Source organism: Triticum aestivum, chromosome 4A (genome assembly GCF_018294505.1).
Source record: "Triticum aestivum cultivar Chinese Spring chromosome 4A, IWGSC CS RefSeq v2.1, whole genome shotgun sequence".
Lineage (NCBI taxonomy): Eukaryota > Viridiplantae > Streptophyta > Magnoliopsida > Poales > Poaceae > Triticum > Triticum aestivum.
The window spans coordinates 531262649-531268761 of record NC_057803.1 but is presented as its reverse complement, the minus strand read 5'-3'; the positions used below and the strand labels follow the sequence as shown (position 1 = coordinate 531268761).

Below are 6113 nucleotides of genomic sequence, written 5' to 3'. Positions count from 1 at the left end.
GAGGTCACTGGCAGAGAGGAGCCGCCGGAGAACGGCGTTGGAAAATCGGCCTCCCTGACGGCGGCTAGGATTCCAGCCGCACGGAGGAGAGGAAAACAACGAGACCCTTGCCAATCGCTCACCCCCCTCAACGGTTTGTAGCATCGCACACATTTATCGTCGCGCAAAGGGCGAGCTCTCGTGATGGCCACGTCGATTTACAGTGCCGCGGGAATGAAGAGAAAAAAAAGAGATACTATGGTCGAGCGCACGAATTGCGGGATTGACTAGCGACTCTTTCGCCCCTCAGGCCCTCACACCCACCGTCTTCCTCCTAGCTAGGGTTAGGAAAAACGTGGCCGCCGCCGCCCTCCCCCACTTCGCTCGAGGTCGCCCCTCTCCATGTCCCCTCCTGAGCTCCACCTCCTCCAGCCCCCGCCTGGGCTCTGCTCCTTCTTCCTTGTTGGCGCTCAACCGGACGAGGCTGAACTGCCACAAACTGCGGCAGAGGGACACGTCGATGAGGATGGCAAGTCGAGGTAAGCCGCCGCGGATTTGCTCACCGCTAGCTCCGGGTCTTTTCTTCTACTTAGTGCTCTCTTATCTCCTCTTCCCTAACCTCATCTATGCTAGCTGGAGGGGATCGGGAGGCGTGAGGCGTGGATACGGGTGGAGCGCTGAAGAAGGGTTGTGTGGGGCAACCGGCCCGTCTTATTTTGTGGAGTGGCCATTATCATCGCCAAGCTACTCAACTCGTCGAACCCGATGTCGCCATGTTCGGGAAGAAGGATTGTCAGCAGTGGCGTCTCCTCTGCCGAATGATAACTAACAGATTTGGTAATACTAATTATCAGCACTCTCTTCTCATGTTTTGAGGGTATCTTAGCTTTGAGAATGAACTAAATGTTTATTTGGGGAGAGATTTTGCTCCATTTTTGTAATCATTTTGAATTGATGGTCTGATGGATATCATGTCTGTGTCTATTTTGATGCTTCAGGCCTTCAGTTACATTTTTTGTCTTTGCCATCCAAGAAGAAAGTTACATACTGTCCCCACCTCCTCCTTATATTATTATTATAGCTGACGCAGACAGTTGATTCCTTGCATCAATGGGAAGGATACATTAGGTACCGTGTAGACTCTATGTTCAAGGATTTCAGTAAGGAAAGCTACCATGATCTGGAAGGATGGAACAATGTTGATATGTGTGTATGATTCCAAATGGCCTTTGCATGTTTTCAGAAATTGGGATCATAAATTTTCATCACCTTCTAATCACCCTCCCCCCTCTCTCTCTATGTGGCCTCGTCTCCTACCCCTTTCTCTTCTCAATCCGGATCCATGGATCCTGTGGGGCTCGGGCTCAAAGTGGTCGTCGTGCCCTCGCGCCCGGTGGGGCGTCAATGCTGCCAAGAGCTGCCTGCTCAGCCCGCGCCTGAACCTCAGGACGCATGGCTGCACCCCTCCACGACCAAAGGCTGCGGCGGGGACGGCCAATCGCAGCCAAAGCTTGGGGGCAAGATAATCTCCTGTACGGCCTGGCCACCGCTGGCATGTCGGTGCCCTCAACAAGTTCTTGCACGGGGATGTGAAGTCTGGTCCGAGGCCGCTCGGTCAGATGGCGCTCACTCTAGTGCCAAGCAGACTTCTTGAGCTCCTGCTTCACTTGCAAGAAGCTGTAAGGAAACTGCATTTACATCTATCACTACGCCCAGTCTTTCAGAGTTTCAGTTTGAAGATACTCCGATGATTACACCTGAATGAAAACAGTTTATCCAACCAATAATTGCGGCGTTGTTCGCCTGGGAACATCCCATATACATTTGAGGAAGAAACCTTGTGAAAACTTGAAAAATTCATCCAATTGTTTCTTTGTACAGCAACTGAACATATTGCTTCGGTGTAATCATTCATCCAATTGCATTATTTGACACAACAACTGTTTCTTTCTATGCATCTTCAGACAGAAAGGCATACTGATTTAATTGTTGTGTGCCATTGCATCGGTGAGAAGGCAGTCTGCAGTGCCGAGTGCCGGGACCAAGAGATCATGATCGAAGAGGAAGCGAAGAACAAGATCGTCATCAGATGCTCGTCCTGCTCAACCCTGCATGGGTGGATGGAACGGACAATAGCGGAGGACATGGACATTGCTCGTCCTGAAGAACGTCGAGGTATTGATATGACCAAATTTTTTGAATAAATATTTAGTTTGATAATTCTGCTGACCAGTTCAATTGATCTGATGTGGTTGCCTTACTATGGGCAGTGCCAATGCGAACTACCAGAGTCATATGAGGCTTACCGAAAGTGGCAACATCGGTGGCATTCCGGTCCAATGCAGATGTTCAAGCTTTGCATATCCAACATCATCAAGCCCAAGGCATTGCTATGCTCTTTTTGTTGTAATATCTAAACAGAATGTACTACAAAATAGATAATCTGACGAAGATGTGGCACGTGAGATGTTCTCCAATAATGTTAACTTGTCAAAAACTCTAAAATGGTACTGCTTTTTGAACCGAGTGTCAAACCCAATTGAGTCAAGTCTCCCTTGCAGTACGGTATTTTGTGGCGCTTGCTTAGGTTACACTTTAACACCGCCTATGTCTTCTAGGCATAGCCGGTCCCAAGCCCGGGTAAAGGAGGAGGGTTGTGATAGGCTTGGCGAGCCAACGTAAAAACTAGCCAGTCCCATAGGTATGAAACCGATTTGAGCGAGAGTAGTACTAGGATGGGTGACCTCCTGGGAAGTCCTTGTGAAAGAGTTTCATATCTAAGGGTTGTGATAGGCTTGGCGAGCCAACGTAAAAACTAGCCAGTCTTTTGGGTATGAAACCCATTTGGGCGAGAGTAGTACTAGGATGGGTGACCTCCTGGGAAGTCCTCGTGAAAGGGTTTCATATCTAGCCTACCCCAACTTGTTTGGGATCAAAGGCTTCGTAAGTAAGTAGCTTAGGTTACACTTTGAAAATCATTTGCCTTCTGTATGCATCATGTGTGATCTCTTTTTGTTCCAGTAGGGACCATTCAGTGGGATTTCTATTGAATAAGCTTTGAACCTGAATTGATATTTTATGGTTAACAGAGTTAAGTCGCAGGAAATATGTGCTTTTGGTAATTGAGGTAGATATATGTGTGTTTCTTTTTTGCTGTAATGTGGTTGTTATTTTAATTTAGAAATTTAACAGATGTTGTTTGCATGACAAGATGTGTACTGTACCTACTTACTAATAGCAGAATCTTAATCCTTCGCAAGCAGTCGATGGAGACTTGGCATTCCCGGGTTTACTTTGCGAACAATATCATTTAGGAACTGACTGCCATTTGCTGAATTGTTGAAAAGTGGATATGATGGAAGAAGGTACCGGAAATGTTCTTGTTGTTGTAAGCTATTTGCATGAAGCGCTAAAATGCAAAAGAAATTTCTTGGAGCAGACATAGAGGTAAATTAAATTAATCTTTACTTCTCAGCTTAAATTCTTTTATTGTTTCCCTTGATTAGCTGCAGTTTGGATGTGTTTCAGCAACAGTCTTATTTGGGAATACATGTGAAACATTTTGTGATCTTTCATGCTTCTGTCCTCTCCTCAGGTCATATGAATATGCACTGTTGTAGTGTTCACACTCGTCTGAAGCTGGTTCCTTTCATTTTCCAGGATTTGACGCTGCTGCTTCTTACCTCTGTAGAGATCCTGGTATGGTGCCTCGTAACAATGATACTGTAAATGGAACCGATGCAAAGGTCAAGTACTATGACACCTGCCTGCAGCATCCGCCGCCTCGTTCTTCTCACTGTTCTATCTGTAACAACTGTGTGGAGCGTTTTGATCATCACTGTCCTTGGGTTGGTCAATGCATAGGACTGGTAACTATATTAATGCCTAATAGTCTAATATATTTCATTGTCATCCGAATCTGCATGGTGAATCTCTATTGCAACTATTAATCAATGTTTGGTGCTAACTACCAACTTTTCTCGTGCAGCGTAATTATCGTTTATTATATATGTTTGTATTCTTGACCACATTACTCTGCCTCTATGTGTCTGGGTTCTGTTGGGTGTACATAATTAAGATCAAAGATGCAGAGGATTCATCGATTTAGAGGGCAATGTTGAAGACACCTGCCTGAGTGATTCGGATCATCTACTGTTTTATTTGTGTGTGGTTTTTTGGCAGTCTTTTTGTCTTTCATCTCTACCTGAAGAGCACCAATCAGGTCGCTTCCCTTCCCACCTTTCCTCTGTTTTAAAACTCTTGGTATTTAAATCATTTTTTCGCAACTTCGTAATTATTCAATCCTTCATCTTTGCAAACAACCTACAAGAACTTTAGGTATCGGTGCGACCTACGGTCTAACCCATATACCAAGATTGCTTAGAGCTAACATAGAGGTTAATTAAATTAATCTTTAGTTCTCCTCTGATCCTCGTGGCGGCGGCACGGGTCAGCTGTTCGGGGACAAGGGGCGCCTCGTCCGGCTGGTCTCCCGGAGGCAGGGACGGCTAGATCCGGTGGTGGCTGGGCTAGGAGGAGGTGCAGCGGAGCTGGTGGCGGGGTTTCGGTCGGGGTCGTCTTCGATCTCGATCGGGATCTCCATCGGGGGCGTCGCACAGCGATGGCGTGACCGGATCGGTGGCGGGCACCGCTCGGTTCCAGCCAACCGCGAGATCGGGACGACGTGGCTTCTGATGAAAATCGTGCCTAACCGCGGTCATGGCAGACGATGGCGGCGTCTCGGACGTCGTTCCCTTCTCGAGGCATCGTTGCTGCAGGTCACGTCAACCTGATCGGAAGGTTCCGGGGGAAACCCTAGATCTGGATCTACTGGATCGGACGATGGCGACGTTTCGATGTCGTTATCCCTCCTGGGGGCATCGTATTGGAGCAAGTGTTGGCTGGAGGGGACAAGAGGAGGAGCGGCGTGGTATCTGACACGTCGACAACGGCGGGTCTCAGCGGCATGGAGCAGCGGGATCTCGCCGGTGGGTGTGTGATGATGGACGAGCGCAGGATGGTGGTGTTGTCTGGCATCGTGGTGGCGTCGACGGCAGCTAGACCGGGCAAGGTACATGCAGCAGTACAACACTAAAGATGGATTGGTGGCAGATGGCTGCAGCGGCCTCATACTCGACAGGCGTCCAGGCTGAAGAGTGCGCCGGACTGGTGGGTGCCCCATACCTGGCAGGCGTCCTGATTGGGACCTCAGGTCTTAGATGTTAGGTTTGGCTGCGAGGTCTGTTTGGTATTAGGCACAGACTATCAGCATCCCTTCATCAACTGGATAGGAATAGCGACAGATGTTGTCTAGATGATGGCTTTAGTCTTACTTTTGTATGACTTTGTAAGGTCTTGTGTAAGTAATTAATAAAGTGGCTGCATGCATCGTCCAGATGCAGAGGCCGGGGATCCTCCTCCATGTCTGAAAAAAAATCTCCATTTTTTCGAAAAGGAGGTTGAAACCGCCAGCCTCTTCGTCACTTTACCATCTACAACTCTTTTTTTGCGGGGTGAATCTTATCTCCTACTCTATTGATCCACATCCCTGTACGTCTTCTCCATATTTGTGCTAGTGCAAGTTGATGCTCTTCAAACGAGGATCTGTTTTATGAAGCTGAACTCGAGGTCTCCCTTCAGTGCCTGCAGTTGCATGTGGACATCTGAAGATGTTCTGAGTTCTGAATTCTGGTGATATCCAGCTAAATATTGCCTTTTGTAATCGATTTCTTTTTCATAAAGGAAAAAATATATTGCTGCCAAAGAAAGCTTTTAGTGTCAAAACTAAGAGGAAAAGATGATCGATAATTGTATCATCTAGCAAAGTGCGCCCTTGTTGAACTACTGCCAAGCTTTGGCTCCTGGCCTCTGAAGCAGGGACTTTAACTGGAGCAAGAAAAAATATCGCCTGATATATCAATCTTAGAAGACGATGTATTAAGGTCGACAGAAAGTGTCTTCTACTCCATATTCTGAACGGAAAACACATATTCATAAAAGGTACATGTAATTTGCGTTCCTTTTTCCTAGTGTAGCACACAACATATCAGACGAACCAAGATGATACTACTACTAGTTTAGCCCCGTTAATTGGCAGACCTAAACACCTGCGAAATTCACAGACAGAAGTGCTA

At 47.0% G+C, this 6113-nt stretch overlaps 1 long non-coding RNA gene across 2 annotated transcripts; it reads left to right on the top strand.

The window, feature by feature from the left end:
- The first annotated feature begins 212 nt into the window (after positions 1-212).
- Positions 213-4959, top strand: LOC123086735 (uncharacterized). Of its 2 annotated transcripts, none has more exons than XR_006441114.1 (5): positions 213-518; positions 613-816; positions 1995-2154; positions 2250-3426; positions 3575-4959. It is a non-coding gene; the product is annotated as an uncharacterized lncRNA (long non-coding RNA). The 2 variants fall into 2 exon arrangements; XR_006441113.1 differs by having other exon boundaries at positions 214-518; positions 3640-4956.
- The last annotated feature ends 1154 nt before the right edge of the window (positions 4960-6113 follow it).